The sequence below is a fragment of the Channa argus genome, chromosome 1 (genome assembly GCF_033026475.1).
Source record: "Channa argus isolate prfri chromosome 1, Channa argus male v1.0, whole genome shotgun sequence".
Taxonomy (NCBI): Eukaryota; Metazoa; Chordata; class Actinopteri; order Anabantiformes; family Channidae; genus Channa; species Channa argus.
The window spans coordinates 9,851,634-9,870,291 of NC_090197.1; positions in this window are offsets into that span (position 1 = coordinate 9,851,634).

Sequence of the window (18,658 nt, forward strand, 5' to 3'; positions counted from 1 at the left end):
AAGGTTCAGCAGAGATGTGGTATTGCTCTGGAAGACTTTGTTAATTTAGAGTAATGAAGTTTGCAAAAGGAGGGAAATGATGTGGACCTCATGGCTCTGTTCTTCACCTGCTGCTCTTCTCTCCCAATAATTCACCTCATGGACAAATTAAATGCAATGATTGCTGCACCGATAAAACTCAGCTGTATGTGCTGGTGACAGCTACTCATACTAGTAACGTCTTTCCAAGCGGCTGGAAAAAAAATTGGGTGTCACATAACTTCCTGCTTCTTCGTTAAATGTTTATCAACTCTCGGTTGCTACGCCTGTCGATTTGTCTGCTTTGCATGGCACACACACAGATTACAGTGCTAGTGGCAGCAGACTGAATGCTCAACATCAATTGAAATGTTTGGTGCAGTCAGTCTTTGAGTTAATATTAAAAAACAACCAAGCAAACATAAATTTCTATTTTATTTCCTTTTTTTCACTCTATAAAAAACAACACTAGCTACTTCCTAGGCCAGAATTAACTAATGTCAACACTTAAATTCTATATGTGTGGATTGAAATCTCCAACTCCATCTTTTTAACGTTTCCAGCTGATTCCTTTTAAAATAAAAGGCCTTGAAAACACTTTCAATGTGGGCAAAATGTAAAAGGTACTTTACCACATAAACTGTTCTTTTTCTAATAGAACAATTACTCTGGCCAATAATATTATATAACAAAAATTATATAGTTCGCTAATGGCACGCTTTGTGTAAAAACTTGGTTGGTTGGATGCTAGTACGTCTGCAGTCTGTTTTTGGCATCCAAACTGTCTTGTGGAGATAAGCCTTTTGATATAAGTATAATTACAAGTACTGTGAAGGGCAGACACACATCCAAACCTTACTCCTGTGCTTTTGGGGAAGGGGATTTAAAAACAACATCAAACTCTTTAGATATCAAATCTGCTGCTTCAACATGTGAAGAAACCCAAAGCTTGACAAGAGTGTAATGCTATGTTCAGATAGTCTTCGTCTGATTTAGTGACTTGTCATTGCTGAAAGCACTGTAATGCGGGTCACAGGTCCTGTTCTCTTGTTTAGCTGATTTGACCATTATTAGGATGAAATTGGTGATGTCTCACAGAAAGGTAAAAATCGCATGTGCCACAGTTGCATTTACTGATGTAACTTTAAGTGGATTAGTGGACAGAGGGAAGGTCAAAGTGGATGAGTGGGTGACAAAACATTGGACTCTGAGACATGAGAGATACCAGTACCAGTTTCGTTTGATATTGTTAGTCAGTGTTGTTTGTGTGTTTTAACCCACAAAATTTTTCTAATTCTGAATTCTGCTTTTTTGAGCCAAACATAATTGTGGTGCATATTTATCACATGATAATGATCTACTGTGCCTGCAGGTATGTGGAGCAGGTACATACTGGCCCATAGCTATGCAGCTGATAACAGCATGATAACATATCAAGCAGGTGGTTTGTTTAAGAAAATATGTTACTCACATAATGTCGTCACTGTGTTTTGATGTACTGTATACTGATAACATCTGCTGCATGTAGAGAAATCTCTCCTCTGTTCTAATTTCTTCCCCCTTTTCCTTATTTAAATACATTTTCTATAAACTCTTTCATAGTCTGTACAGAATGTAAATCTTTCCCGTCTGGTTGGTGATTTGGGGCTGTATAAATACAAGTTAGTCGACTTGGCTCAACCCCATGTGCTGTTACAGAAAATGCAGATCTGAGAACCAATATGCAAAATCAAGCATGGTCAGAAAGGTCAAACATATTTGACATTTCCTTCTGATTTCTGTATCTGACTTGTCCATTAAACCTTTATCAGTGCAACTATATGTACAGTTTGGTGATATCAAAAGCAGGGGACTTCCTCAACTGACCCCACAGCAGTGTTGTTGAATGGCAGCAAGGCTATTAATATCCTGGACTGGTTACAGAAAATAAGCACAGCTGCCCAGCAGAACTGTCCTCATGAACAATAGTCTCTTATGTGAAGGGAGTGCTCTGCTGTTATTGTCCTTCTTTAACTGATGTTCATGTTGTTTTTTTGTGGTGCTCTGTCTTTGTTTCTCTTTGGAATAAAAACAGATATGTATTAAATGCAAACAGCCAAAGAAGGGGAGCATTCATAACTAATTGCCTGAGTTCCCCTTTTCTCCAGGCATACAGTCATATTTGGATCAAGATTGATTTGTGAAGTACAACTCCATATTCCAAAAAAGTTGGGAAGATGTACAAAACCTAAAATAAAAACATAATGTAATGATTTGCGAATCTCATCAACCCATATTTTACTCACACTGGAACAAAAACAACCCATCAGATATTGAAACTGAGAAACTTTAACACATTATGGAAAATATTAGCTCATTTTGAATTTGATGGCAGCAACACATCTCAAACAAGTTGGAACAAGGGCAACAAAAGGCTGGAAAAGTAATTTCAAAAACAAATGGAGGAGCATTTGGCAACAGGTCAGTAACATGACTGGGTATAAAAGGAACATCTTAGAGAGGCAGAGGCTCTTAAATGTAAAGATGGGAGGAGGTTCACCAATATGTGACAAACCACAAAATTGTGAAACAATTTCAGAAAAATGTTCCTCAATGTAGAATTACAGACTTTGAAGATCTCACCATCTACAGTATATAATATCATCAATCAGTTCACAGATGTAAGTTAAAGCTGTATTATTCAAAGTAGAGGCCATGATCCAGTGAACATGATCCAGAAACGCCGGCGTGTTCTCTAGGCCAAAGCTCATTTAAAATGGTCTGAGGCAAAATGGAAAACTGTTCTGTGGTCAGATTAATCTAAATTAGAATTTTTTTTAGAATCCATAGATGCCATGTCCTGCAGACTAAAGAGTAGAGGGACCATCCAGCTTGTTATCAGCTGACAGTTCAAATGCCTGCGTCTCTGATGGTATGGGGGTGCATTAGTACCTATGGTGTGGGCAGCGTCAATGCCGAAAAGTACACAGAGGTTTTAGAGCAACATATGCTCCCATCCAGACAACGTCTCTTTCAGGGAAGGTCTTACATATTTCAGCAAGACATTGCTAAACCACATGCTGCATCCATCACAACAACATGGCTTCGCAGGAGAAGAGTCCGGGTGCTGAACTGGCCTGCCTCCAGTCCAGACCAATCCAGCTACATAAGCCCAGGACAGTTGAGCAGCATCAGACAAGAATGGGCAAACATGCGTCTCCTAAAACTCTAGCAACTGGTCTCACTTCCCAGACATTCACAGACAGTTGTTAAAAGAAGAGAGGATGCTATGCAATGGTAAACATCACCCTCTACCAACTTTTGTGACATGTGTTACTGCATGCTTTTTCCCCCCACATGCTTCCTGTTGTTGCAAATACAGAAGAAACTGGCTTTAACCACCATTTATAAATACAGGACAATGATTTTGGTACCCAGGCTGCCCTGTGAAGCTTTACCTTATAAACATATTACACGGGACAGTTCTACAGGCACAATTACAGAATCCACAAGCAGAGCGCAAACAGTCACTTGTCTCCTTAATAAATTATATTTCAGCATTTTCAATTAAAGGTACCATGCATGGTTGTGCAGGATTAATTGTGAGGCTGTAATGTAATTAGTATCTATAAGGGCTGTTTTTTAAATCAACAGTGCAGATTGTAAGATTGCAGTGAGATAAATGTGGTTTTAAATTTAACTGCCGTGTGAGCAAAACGTGCGATTCCGTATGTTCTCTGCAGCACTGGTGAAAGGCTGGGTGTACACATCGCTGGATGCTTTGTTTACACCCCACCATATGATGTTACATAACTGAGGCTGTTGCTATGGCGATGCCACAACTTCATCCTCCACCCAACCACCATTTAGATACACACATGCAGTGTAAACAAACACACTCCCTGCCCAAGCAACAAGACCTTCTCCGACCACATGACTTGACTGGTTTAGCTAAGTCAGTATTAAATTACAACTTCACCAATTTTCGACTTGCTTTCTACGACTTTAGTTTAGGATGTAAATGTACATGAATGCCTTTATGACTTCCTTCTGACTTATATTAAAATATTTCTCTGCTTCTAGCTGAAAAAATTCTCCAGATGACATCACACAGAGGAGTTTTTTGTCAGTAGGAGTTTTAGAGGACATCATCTGAAGAAGCTCTGGAAAAGCAGGTTGACTATGATCACAAACTACATAGTGTGAGCAACAAGACGACATAACTGAAGGTTCCTCCAAGGGATGTCACCTGGAGGCTTTTTTTCAGCTAGAAGTAGGGAGATATTTTAATGTAAGGAAATTATTTACATGTACTATAGTCGAACTAGATCCAGATGAACCAAGTTCACTATCAGTCTGGCGTCTTTTAACCAAATGACCTCTCACTAGTGAACAGGAATGTTATCGCTAAAAGATATGTCACAGGCACAAGATGACACATCTCTTGCCATGATGTCTCGCCGTGGTGCTGTTTGATAAACAAATCAAACATTCACCACATTTTACTACCTGCACTGAAACGATCCAGTGATTTATTGCTCTCCATCAAAGCGCAGCCAGCAAAAATGTGATGTAAGCGCTCACCCAGACCCTACAGTACAATGTACATGTTGTCAGTGGCTGAATGGCAATACAGTGAGTCATTTTTCATTACTTTGTGTGAGCAAATCAACTCCAGATGAATTCAAGGTCAGGGAGGCACTCCTGCCTTCCTGAGCTGTGCAATAACAACACCAGGCATCCCCGCACAAGGGCTGTCTCTCAGAGTTTACAGTGCTGAGGAGTTGTTGAGCTCTCAGTGCCATCTCAAAGCTTCATTCATGCATCTAACGGCCCAGCCTCTGGTCCAGGAGGAAGAAATAGATGCTCCGTGCCTTATTCCCTCTATCCTCATCTGTGAATAAACTCTAACTGTGAAGGTCTTTACAGACTTTTTCTGGCATACGGAGATTGTTAAAGCTTGTCCCAAAACACGGAGCTGGGCACAGATGCAGAGATGCTTATCAATGAAACCCAGTGTAGGACAGTGTGTATTATATGTGTGTGAGCAGGCGTGATTGTTGGACTTTCGAGGGAGAACTTATCCTCACGTCATCCATCATGGCTGTGCAGAGCTGTGCAGTGGAATCGGAGAGATTCACCTCCAGACATTTGCAGAACAGGGAAGGATTATGTAAACTGAGAATAATTGTGTGAAATGTGTGGGGGAAAAAAAGCCGATGGTTAGGCCAGTTCCAAGACAAAGTCACTATTAGGGTCGACTTTAAGAATTGTACAGCGAGTGGATTTGACATCTAATCAGTGGAGCAGAAGTGAAAAGATACCGTTGACTGCATTAAACAAAATCTTTTATGCCCTATTCTAATCCTTTGTCAGAAAACCACTTTGGTCAGTGCCCTGCTTTTAAGGCAGCACTTCTCGGAAAAAGTTTTACTAAGGAAAACCCTGTTTCTGTGTGCTATTCAACCTTGGTGTCTCCGTCCAGCTCGCATTGCCCTGCAAAATGAGCCTTTAGGAAAATAAATTCCCCCTTTTTTTCACTGTTCTCCATGTATATTCCAGAGGAAAATAATCAAAGTATTTTAAGCCATTCTTTAAAGCACGGCCAACAACATCCTTCTTCGTCTTGAGGATTTGGTTGACTCACTGCCACAGTGTTAGTGATTTACTGCAGTCCTACAGAGTTTCCATTGAGCTGCGGAGAGAAACCTACAAGACCCTATTGCAACACTCGATCTCGCCAGCATTGCTGAGTAGGATACGGGATGACGGAGGCCAGACTGGAATCCTGGAAGCAGAAAAGTGTTTTCGGGTGAAGCGTGGTGTTGTGTCAACATTTCCAGTGATGTTACCACAGAGGGAAAAATCCCTGCTGTTAGGAAGACCAGGCTTTGCTAATAAGGGAAAATGCTTTGAGTGTTAGGCTATATGACAGTAAATACACCCCTGTGAGAGAACGAGCAAAAAGGCCTTCATTCCAAACCAGGGTGGAGTTGAAAAAATCTTAACTGTATTATGTTACAGTAGTTTGTCTACCTTCCACACTAAGAAATACATTTGCAAAAAAAAATGTATTAGTTAAATTGTGTTTCTGCCTCTTCATTTAGCAACATTTCAGGTTTTACTTGTCAGATTACCAAATCAGGAAGCAGATATGCAAGTCAACCAGCTGGTTGAGCTGCCAATTAGGGTTATTCTAGGCATGAATGTATTTCATTCATTTCTGTAATGAAATTAGTTTTTTATATTTTTTTTCATATAACAACATTGCAGAGATTAGAATTCGTTAAAATCAGGAGCACGGCTGTAGCTCAGTTGGTAAAGGCAGTCGTCCATGGACCACAGGGTCAGTGGCTCGGTCCCGGCTGTATGTCAAAGTGTCTCTGGGCAAGACACTGAACCCCTAACAGCCCATTCCCATCCCCAGCTGTGCAGTGCCGGTCCAAGCCCGGTAGAAGTTGGGGAGGGTTTGCGTCAGGAAGGGGATCCAGCGTAAAAAATAAAAAACTAAATAAAATAATAAATTATCACATTTCATTTATCTGTAAATAATTTAAAACCCAACAATGTAATATATTATAATACCAACCAACAAGGCTCAAAAATGTAAAAAAATTAACAAACACCTTCAAATATCATTATAATGTAAATAGAAAAAGAGAAGCCAAGTCCATTTTTCCTAAAGGTGGGTTGGCATTGCATCAACTCAAGAAATCGCACGTTCTTAAAAAAGTTAAGGTTTCTTCTTGAAATATGTGACTAAATTGACAAAGAAAGGGGCTTTTTTTTTTTTTCCTTTGGCCTGTTTTCCACTTATTTAAAAAAAAAAAAAAGCTCATCATAAAATGTATAAGCTTCCCAGGCTTTTAAAATGTTTATTTTGGTTCATATCTTTGTTTTTTCAAGTATGACACAGCAATGTTTAGCCACAAAACCTCTCGTACAACAGTCATTAATCAGAGTTTAAAAACCTCACATTAGTCTAAATTTATTTCTAATGGAGATCCCATGGTTTTTAAAGATAACAATTGGGCTAGGTTAAAAAAAATAAGTAGAATATGATACTTCTCCAATCTTAAAGCTACTTAAGGGGGAAACATGTGAAAGGGTTTAAGCACTTCTGTACAAGCTCTAAAAAAAACCCATTAATGCTTCTGAAACCAGATGACACATCTAATATTTAACAAGTTTTTCAACACACTGACTATTCCACCCAATAAAATGAAGTCTCCAAAGTATGTCTGCACTTTCTGTGAGCCTGGAAAACTTTGGAGGAAGAAGATGGGAACAATTCACGTCAGCTGTACTGTTGCTACTTTTGCATCTTCTGTGGAAAAGAAAGAAGGTAAAAGAAAAAGCCTGGATTTTCTTGGGAAAGCTGCTGCATTAGCAGTAGAGAAGTGGAGGAGTTGGATGGAGCTCCCTGTGACACATCAGCTGATTTATGGGTTACCCACAGCACTTATTAACCGTCTACTGTCCCAGTGAGGACTGTGGTTTTACAGGGGTTTTGTGTGGTTTCATGTCTTGGCTGAAAGCAGGGAACTACCTTTTATATTACACAGATTAGAAAAACAAATAAAACCTGACGATTGACGAGCTTCAGAGATGATTTTGGATAGAGCCAGGTTAGCTGCCAGCTCAACGTCATATTTAGTCAACAAATAGGAGTAGTATCATTTTTATGTAACTAATATTATAGAGGGGAGGGGAGGGAAAAAGGCAAAGTCTCAGTAACAGTGAGAATAACAGTGAGTAATAACAGCGGGACTATTGCTGCAAACCAAGGCCCTTGTCGGTGTTTGTCACGATGCGAAATAGATTAATTCATTTTAATAAATTTGTCATGTATTAGACTGTTTGGTTTGTTTGTTTTGGTCTCTTTCATCAGTCATCTGACAGTTATAGAGAAATGAAACTATGTTGGTTACTGTTGTTGACATATAACAATTCCCCAAAGGGACGACGGTGTATGAAAGTAGATTACTTCCTACTATCAGGATCACTCACATTTATACTGTGGATATCGAAATATGACATTTTTACAATCTTGTTGACCTCAAATGTTTACAAAATGTACCACTTTAAAAAAAAAAACCCTGCAGTTACTTAAAATCAAATGTTCCTCGAGGCTTTTCGTGAATTAAACCCTGTTTTTCATTGCTTTGTACAGTCTTCATCCTCACTGGTAATAAATCAATCAAATCTAAACACTGTGAACTAGGCACATGGGACTTTAAGTAGTTTAAAGTATATTAGCTGTAATCTAAATCAAGTGCAGGCTTTTCCCCAGAGCTGCACTCTCACATCTTTACAGCCCTCTTGGTACTTCAGCTGGCAGCTAATCTGGCTTTCATGTGTTTTCTATTCTCCGAGACTGACAAGTCTATCAAGCATATTACACAGAAAAATTAAATTAGTTTGGGTTGATACAGCAGGTAACAGCTCATGTGGACGGTTTAGCTTTGTATGTGGTACAAGAGTAACTGGTTGAAAGTTCTCTTGTGCCCCCTGTGGACAAAACACAAAAACACTTTAATGGAACATTCACTGCCAATACTTGAAAATTGTTTTTTAGTTATTTAATTTTAATAACACATGCACATATAATGCAATAGCATGTATAATAAAACATTGTGTATATTATATAGTACTGAAATAGCTACAGTGTGCAGTATTATATGTATTTATTATATACCCTGACAGGTGAAATGCACAGCATCGATTCTTTCGGTACAAAACCAAAACCTAAACCAGTGAACTCTGACCCTGTGACATTCCCATGCCCACAGTGGGCATGGGAATGTCACAACTAAACCATGGTGCAATGGAAGAAGGTTGTCCTCGTCTGATGAATTTTGTTTTCTTTCACACACTGAAAGAAATTAATCAGAGATGATGAAAATGTAACATAATTAGATCTGTGTTATTTACAATAACTAATTAAGTTTGCACGTTTACTTAAATATGTCTAAGTTAGAAGTTAATCTGCATTTGTTCAGAGCACGATGCATTGTGCAGTTTTCCCTGACAATCCTCACACAACAAGCAATCAGCTTGTTGATTTTACTCAGTTTAAATAAAACTGCCTCCCCACGGTAGTTTTCTATCCTGCCCTACCCAACCCACCGCTCACTTCCTGGATCAGGTGTGTTCAGTGAATCAGGAGATACCAGTTCACTTTGGCTTCGCTCACTTGACCCACATTGGAGATGGTCTTCCAGCTAATGATTCACTGAACACACCTGATCCAGGTAATGATCAGTGGGCAGGGCAGAGGACCTTGACAACAAGGACTGAGAACCCTGTGCCAAAATGAGGATGTGAATCAAAAACATCCTCTAAGGTTCATAATCCCGAGGTCATCTTGCGAGCATAAAAGCCATGCAGATGACAATGAAGGTAGTTACACCGAGCTCTGTCTTGTGGTTGTTTATTTCAGACTCCATTTTCACAGGTTGTCCCAGTGCACATGTCACACTGCTCCTTTTTTAAAATGCTGGTGTTCACTTTATTTCATGTGGTGTGAATTCAGGACCAAGTGCAATTTGAAGGTTCTGTAAAGTGTCCTTTACTTCAAGTTTTGTGCTGGGTTTTGATATTTTAACTATAATATATAAGAAATGCCCAGTTGTTATTCAGAAAATCTGAGTAAATGTAACTTTAAAATGGCACTAGCACATGTAGAAAACCCAACTAGGTCCCACTTAAACAATAGGTCAATTACAAATACATATTTGAAACTCATTTTTGAAAGTTAAGTACAGCACACACGAAACAATAAGTAGGCAAATGCTGGAATTAAGTAGACTTAACTATCAAAAAGTATTTTTTGCATATAGAAATTTAAGAAGTAAATACAAATAGTTTTGCTTCAATTACACAATAATCTGATGCAAAACATGAATGAATGAAATGAAGTGAATTAAAGCCTCAATGAGCAGGATCTAGTACTTTGTGGATGTCAAATACTAATGCTTTTATGCTGCCAGAGGAGACCTTCAGAGATCTTGTGGAGTCCATGCCTCAGTGGGTTGGCACTGTTTTGGTTAAACAAGGGGGGCGTACAGGTCTGGCTTTGCTTTCCAGACCTGCAGTTTTCATAATTTACTTACGTACCTTTCACAATTCTCATTATACCAGTTTGGGCTGCAGCAGGTTTCAGAGAAAATGCTCTAAAGCCCTACAGCACACTGTCAAGTGAAGTCTGTACCACAGTTACGGGCAGAGACTAGAAAAGAAGTGAACGCGGCACAAATGACTATTTATCCATTTCTGCTCTATTTCGCTCCATATTTATTTAAAAAGTGACACAATTTCAATCACTTTGACTCTGCCACTCTTTGAAATGAAACAATCGACATGCTGTCAGCTTTAATTTCATCAGCTTGTCGATCCGCGTACAAAAGTGGAACAGATCTTGGAAAAGTGGAATAGTCAGTCACCTAAACTGAAATTAACTAAGCATGTAAATCACACGCTGACGCGATAACTGCAGACAACACAGCTGTCAGAGCATCACCGTGGTAGAAACAGTATCTGGTCGACGTGAGTTCCAGAATTCAGTGCTCGACTGCAAAGAATCCAACCTTTTTGACGGGACCCTTAAATTAAAGATGACAGTGTTCACTTTAAGCACATCTTGACTGTTTCATGTCAAATCCACAGTGGCAGCGTGTAGTGGTGTGTTCACACCTTTTTTTTTTTTTTTGTTTCTCTCATGTGTCCAAAAATCACTTTGTGTAATTTTTAAAATGGGTCCAAGTTGGACAGAATGTGATACAGCTCCCCTGACTCCTGGGATATTTTTCCTCACATCCGCCTGTTTCCACTTTTGCTCCGCTACTGTGACAATCTGATCTTTCTCCTCACTTTCTGTCATCTTTGATAACCGCTCTGTGCCGTGGCATGAAGCCTCCGGGCTGTCTGTCACTTTACACTCGCTGATGCATCTGACTGACTGAATGCTCGAGTCTAATTCCCACATTTGTCCACACAGAGTCGAGCATCAAATTCCACCCAAAATATTGGTGATGTCTTTGGGGGCGCGCTTGGGTATGTGAGCTACCCCTTAGTTCAGTCCCACATTGATGAATTATACATGCCTCGCATCACACCTCCCACACTCCAGCTTATGTAATGTCAGCCACGCGTGGAGAAGTGTATGCATGTACGTGTGTCTATGTGGATGTATTTATATTTAGACTAGGATTGAGGGAACGGTGACTCATTCTCCTTGCTCTTTCTTTTTACCCCACAATCTGCCCACCCACTATCTATTTCTAAGAAGAAAACAGAAACAGACATTTCCCAACTGTACAGTGTTTTTATAATATCACTGCATCTTCTTCCAAGTGAGACCAGGGACGTTTTGCCTTAGTTTGATGTGAAAAATAAATATAATGAGGACAAATGGCCCCACATTGTTCCGTGTAAGCAATGCTTATTTCTATGTGAATATGCATTTCGGCTCCATGAGTCAATCTGAGCATTGTTCTCTTGCATCACTGGCTCTGAGGGTTAAATGTCAAATCCAAAAATTGCTCAGACCTTCAAACAGGTTCACACCCTGAACCAAATCGTTAGCAGAAGGCAGATTTGAGAAATGCGTGTGCAGCGTGATGGCTTTGTTCTTTTCTCAGGCTTGAGAGTTTAAGAAAACATCGCATTACAGCTATTGTTTTGCTTTACTGTACAAATGTGTTTATATAATTCTATGAGGACAATTTAAAAACTTACAAATGAACTCCTAGCTCTGCATAACAGATTTAGCGAATGTATTAATGCATCTGTTAGCATGTGCTTATAAACTGAAATAAACAATGGATAATGCACACAGCAAACAGTGTTCTCCATCCCCTCCCTCTGACTAGAACACATCAGATTTGATGCATAGTAACTATTTTAAGAGACTCCAGTCAGCATAAAACCACCATTATGTTTTATTACATAATGCTACACCTGCCTGAAACTCTCTGATCCGCTGCTCAGCAACCTGCAGGCTTTGCTCGCACCTGCCATCGCCTTCACATTCCTGCTCAGTACAACTGCACTAATCGGCATTTACTTCCAAACCAGCACTAGCCGAAAGGTCAGGGTCCCGGCCAGTGTGCTCAGAGTAACAACAACAAGATAAATGTGCCCCCTCCCCCTTTTACTGAGTGAAAGCCACAGGATGGTGGACGAAGCCCAAATCAGCAGTGACAGCTCAGCAGTGGCTTGTTACCACCACGGACCCGGTGCGTTCAATCAAAATGTCAGCGGTCAGGACCGGCAAGACGGATGACGTCTGGGCAAACAGGTCTGGAGGGAGCCTGATAGGGGTCCAACATTGTTCCCTCCATTTCGAACAATGTCCCTGTGACATTTTACTTAACAGCCACATGTTACACAGATACAGAAGATTGTTAGTTTCATGCACTGATTACCGATTAAGCAGCCCTGGCAGACAGGTCACGAGTCCAGAGAGATGCAAAACTACAACAGATACAAAATGATTACAAAGAGACACAAAATAACCACAGAGATGCCAAACGACATTTTATTGTTGCCAGGAATTACTGCTAAAAGTTTGTGTCCTGTTTCTGCCTTCCCCCCATATCCAAGAGTTTCTAAACCTGTCCCTGTTGTTACATAACTGTTCCGGGCTGTGAGGTTAGTCACAGAGTCGTCCTGAAGCACAGGGACAACAAACGTTTTTTGGGTGGAAATCCATAATAAATGAGACTGAATCTTGTTTGTAGCACAACTCGTTTGGCTCAAGAAACCACCAGACACTGCAGCTACATCTGATGCAAAGACATTACATAACAAAGCAGCAGAGTGAAGGAGGAAATCCTTTAGTGTTGTGTCTGAAAAGCGCTCGTCACATTCGCTGTGCAGCGTGATGTTATCTCCGCTGTGAAACATGCCCCAAACGGCACAAAACACGTTGTCCTCAAAGACGTGTCACATCTGATAAAGAGTCTTATCACGACTTCATGTCGCTTCCATCCATTTGAAAAGGGACGAGAAACAAGATTTGGTCAGAAGGGACGAAAGAAAACCACAGGACACAGAAGGTTTTGGTATTAAGACCGATGATGTTTCTGTTCAATTTTAGCTTATTTATTGGAATAATTTTTATACCTCTTGTTATTTCCTCCTGAATGATGCTGCTACTTCAGATGGCTTCTGTGACAATCACTTCATTTTTGACATTTGTGCTGAAATTAACTCACCTCAGTCAGTCTGTGGTGTAGTGCTATCTATAACTTTCACATTCATAACCATGGACTGCACACGTAATTTGTGATGGTTAGAAAATAAAAAGCATTTTATGATGTCACTACAGATAAGCAGTGTGCAAAATTAAGGGTCAGCCTGGGAAAATTGAAAGGTGGCCATGATGGACGGCTATCAAAACACGCAGCCACCACAACAATTTAACTATCAGATGATGCTGATGGTGCTAATGTGGCTGATTCGTGCACATGGATGGTTTATCTTCAAAGAGGTGCGGTCAAAGCCTCCTGTGACACAGACTCAATGAAACGTAGTGACAGCAGTGTGCCGATATTTGCTTCTAAAAGTTTTATAGCGACGCTCACCAGAGGAGCGATGAGTTTGAAAAACATCCTCATTTATTTTTTATTTGATATCTACCTGCAGGGCTGTGCAGAGTGTAGCAGATTCTGAAGGTTCAAGTAAAGCTGTTGCAGAGCAGGGAGAGTGTGTCTCAAAACAATAACCACATTAAATTACCGATGAAAAACAATTATTCGGGCACTTTTAGGTAGAGCAAGGATTAAAGATGTTTGAAGTATTTGTGAGACACCTGTGGGCAGAGACATTGTGTTTACTAGCTGTCAGTCCCACTTTTACAAACGCAATATCTCAGCTGGAGGGAATTTTATCAAAGAGCACCAGCTTCTGCTTATGACAACAAAGTGCTAGGAGTTTGGAGGTCTGAGGTCAAAGGTCAAGTGTCCCATCATTGTCTGTGCATATCTGTGGAACGTCTCAGGAGTTTTATTCCATGTGGAATATGAGCCTGGACAGAAATGAATAAACTACAACCTGACTGGTAGGTGGAGGCAACATGAAGGCGGAGCTTATTAGTTAAACTACAGACCAGTTTTAAAACAAAAACAGTAAAGCAGATCGTTTACACCTGGTGCTCTTTTTAGGAAACACCACAACGGTTACATTTAAAAATCAATATGAAGTCAAATCTTAAACTGTAGCACAATAAGGAAGAATAAATATAAGTGTTATTCATAAAAAAGTATAATCTGGATATACAAGGGCATCGAACATCAAACAGGTTTTTTTCTACAACACAATGTCAGACTCAGGATAATCCAGATTTTTTATTCTGTTGTTAGTTAGTTCATCACAGTCTGGAATCTCTTTGTGCAGTCACACGACATAATGTTCAGAACCCACCTCTAAATGTATTTACCACCCTTCAACAGTTCAGAGCTCGCCACAGCGGATCATTGTCCGCATGTTGATTTGGCAGTTTTTACACCAGATGCTCTTCCTGACTCGACCCTTCCCAATTCCTACCCGGGTAGGAACCGGCACGGCTGGGGATGGGGATGGGGGTCCTGCCCAGAGACACTTCAACATGTGGTCGGGAAGAGCGGGGCTCGAAACTCCGATACTATGGTCGGTAGGTGGCCACTTTACCAACTGAGCCACTGCTGTTCATGAAGATTTCATGGTTCATCTGAGGATGAGTTGCTGTGGGAATCCCAGTGGGTGGTGCAAGTCAGAGCTGGACAGCTGAGCCACAGAGAGAAGGATGCTGCTCTCTTGTGGAGAACAACCACAGAACATGAGTAGGTTTCAGTCAATGTTGCTACACGTGTTTCATGCAGTTTCATACGCAGATCAACCACTGAGGGTGGAGTGAAAGAATAACTAAGACATTACTAGTTATTATGGATTGATAACAAACTCCTACGGCTACCAGGTGATTCTCAATCAATCCTCTATGATCCTGCTTTGGCTTTACTTGATTTTGAATCCAAATCCACACCCACCACCTGCACTGTAAACCACCTGCTCAGCACCGAACAGCAGAGATGTGGCAGCTAAAGATACACACACTTCCCTCTGACATCAATTAAAAAAGAAAGTCCACCATGTGATATTAGAGGGTGATGATGTGTGCATGTTACGCTCACACCTTGCTTCTGCTGCCTCCATGTGGCACGAAAAAATAGTTGTTATAGGTTTTTTTGCAGGGGTTATGTGCAATGGACTAATAGATTGTTGGCTTCTGTTTTTTTTTTTTTTTTGGCATTTGTTGTAAGTAAAAAAAAACGAAAAAAAATAAAACTTTTATTTTGATGAGGTTACGTTTTTTTAGCTGTATTCTGCATCAGAATTTGACCCTAAAATCATTGCAGCTTAAACATGATGACACAGGGTTTGCTTTAAAAATGTAACATCAATAAAATGTCAAAGGCACAAAGATCAGAGGTGTATTAAAGAATTAGTGTATGTACATTTAGAGTTTCCTGAGGTCCCAGTCCTTCCTGTCTGGAGCTGGAGACAGAGCCAGAGATCCAGCGGTGTTTACTGATGTTTGTACCTCTGCCCCTTGCACGCGACCACTGTTGGTCGAGACAATAGTCCCTCGTCCCACCCCGATCATCGTTGAAGGAGGAGCCCAGCGGGGGATCCTCATTGTTCTTACCTATGCAGCAAGGCAGGGCAATGTGGAGGAAACACTCTGCAGAACAATAGAGGTAAATGTCTCATTGGCCATTTTTCCGCCTCCTCATCATCATTTCAAGTGAAAGGACAGAGAGTGTCCCAAGATGAGGGAGGTAAGGAGACTTCCAAAAATGATTCACTGTATTCATCGTCTACTAATACTTTAGGCAAATGCTAGGAAATAACCAAAGATAAATTCATAAAAAGCTACTTTCAGTTCTTACACTGTAACTTCTAAAAGTTTATTTGCTTTTTGACTAAAATACTTGAATCCCCAACTCACATTCTTTTAGAATATCCACATCAGATGACAATATTTCTCCTGATTCAGCACACTTTTAAACTCCTCTAGTCTCCATTACCCGAACCGAACTTTATAGCACTGTGCTGAGGTCTTCAGACTCCCACACCTTTGTAAACAATTCACTCAAACTCACATCAGACCCTTTCAAAATGACTGTTCTAACCTTTGAACGACAACCCAAAATAGATGTCCCACAGCTGTGTAGTTTCCCTGAACTTCCTGTTCACAACTTTCTGAAGTGTTTTGCTCTTTGACCAACACTTTTCGCTGCCACCAACGCTGATCATGAAAATGAAAAATGTCTTCTTTTACTTTACTCAGTGGACACTAACCTGCAGCTCAGTGCACTGCACTGACGGTTAAACTTCACTTACTGTAACTTTATGACTTATCAGATCTCTGCTCCCCAGTTTCACAACAACAACAACAAAAAAAAAAACTTTCCATAACCTCCACTGTTTCAAACCAGTGTACTTCAACTGCTTTCAGTGCCTGGACTTAACAACACATATCTTTACTTCAGCTGAAAACTGCAGCAGCTCAGTTTAACACCCGTCTTGGCCATTTTCATTTCATTTATTATCATCCTCATCATCTGCACCCACCTGCTGCTGGTCATTTTACACATACACCAATTAAAAGAGTGATTATCAGGCTACAACCTATTTTTGTAAAAAGCACATTTTCTCTAGTCATATTTCATTGTGTTGACTCTGTAGGAGAATATGTTCCAGGATATTACAGTCCAGGAGGTGGGATGGAGGGTTTTTCTAAAAGTAAACTCAGACGGAGATCACAGCTTGGTCCAGACGGCAGGCGCTGCCCTGACAGAGGGCTGGGCCTCTGATGGAGACTGCCTTCATGCACTGTTTGTCTGTTGTCTGCGCTTTATATACTGTACATTATGAGCAACTGGAGTCAAGTCAGGCAGCACAAAGGGAAGGTCAATAACGTGATCTGCCAGGTCAAAAGACTTGGTTGAGTTCCAGTCATTGTTGAGGGGTGTTTTGTTCAAACCAAGCATGCGATCCCCCTTGTCTGCACTCATGCTCAACTCTTGAGTATTTCCTGTGGAGGAAACAATAAACAATAGCGGTGAGTGGCTCAGTGGTCGGCATGAAGGCAGTTCTCAGAAATCAGGAGCTCGGCTTTGTGGTTAAATATTTTGATATGCAAAGTAGCTCTGACAAGCTGAAAAAAAATTTAACATCCGGAATACCAAGATTTTTCAGGACGTTTTGCCTGTCCTGTTTTTAGAAATATGACATAACTGGGATTTCAAAGCTGACCATGAAAAAAAGTCATGGTCACCAGTTGTATCTATCCATTAAAAGACAGTTTCAAATTCCATACATTTGCATGGTAAAAGTGGTTTTGAGGTTTTGGGGAGCCTGGGATCACAACAGTCACATTACTAAGCAGAAATTGTGCAACAACTCTTCCCTGAAAATATGTTTACTTGACTTCTGCTCAGGTCAAAATCTAAGGCAGAAGCAGGACTAACAGACTGGTAGCAGGGCTGGAATTCTGCAGCTGGTGTAGCATGGTCAGGTAGCAAGTCGGTGGAACAGGCAGTAATAAAAAGTGACCGATTAAGGAAACTGATGGGATCGGGTCACTGGGAATGAAAGCAAAGTCCGAGAGCATCTGGTGGCAGGATGGAGAATCACATGACACATACATAAACATCTGAGAGACGAATCCTGACCGTGCAATAGATAACCTGCGTGTCTGTTTCCTCTGGGTAGTCCGGCTTCCTCCCACAGCCCAAAGACATGTATATTAAGTTAATTGGTCACTAATTGGACAGTAAATTGTTCGCAGGTGTGAATGTAAGTGTTAACAGGAATGATGTCTGTCTGTGTTGGCCCTGAGATGGACTGGAGACCTGTCCAGGGTGTAACCCCGCCTCCTGCCCTATGACAGCTGGGATCGACTCCAGCCACCTGCAACCCTGAACAGCATCGGAGGTTACAGATAATGGATGGTTGGAAAGCTTTCAGTTGCATATTGTAGCTTTAAAGCCACTCAAACTAAATCTGGCCCAGCTCTCCCTCGTCACGTTCCCAGCTATGTCATCTCTTCTCTGTTAGCGCTGCACAGCCCTTCAGCTGTTAATCATTCCTAAATTAAAATTAATGAGAATGCTGTAAAATGATCTGATTGATTAGAAGCCTTGCTTAAAAAAAAAACAAAACTTTTGTCTGCACTGGCAATAATGTTCAATGAGTCTTTTTGGGGTATATTTGAAAAATTACATACTACTATTTAGGGAAAAGACTTGACTCCTTCTACCAGTCAGTCAAAATGGTAAAATTATTGAGAGAAAATGAGACAAAAACTCTGCTTATGTGCTCTAGGCATAGATGCAGGATGTTTTAAATAATTTAATCTTTGTCTCTGCTGTTCACTTATCAAACATTTATAAATACCAAAGCCACATTCCTTGACTTGTTATACAACACCTCATAAGAAAGGTAGTGATGCCTTATCAGCTCTGCTCAGCTGAAGGGAAACCAGGAGCACAGTCACAGGATCTGCTCTGCACCATTAGGACTAAAATAACAAAAAACAAGGTGATAAAAACTCGGGACCTTTGTCCTTTTGGATCAACAAGCATGCAGATTCCATTCCTTGAGGGTTATTCAA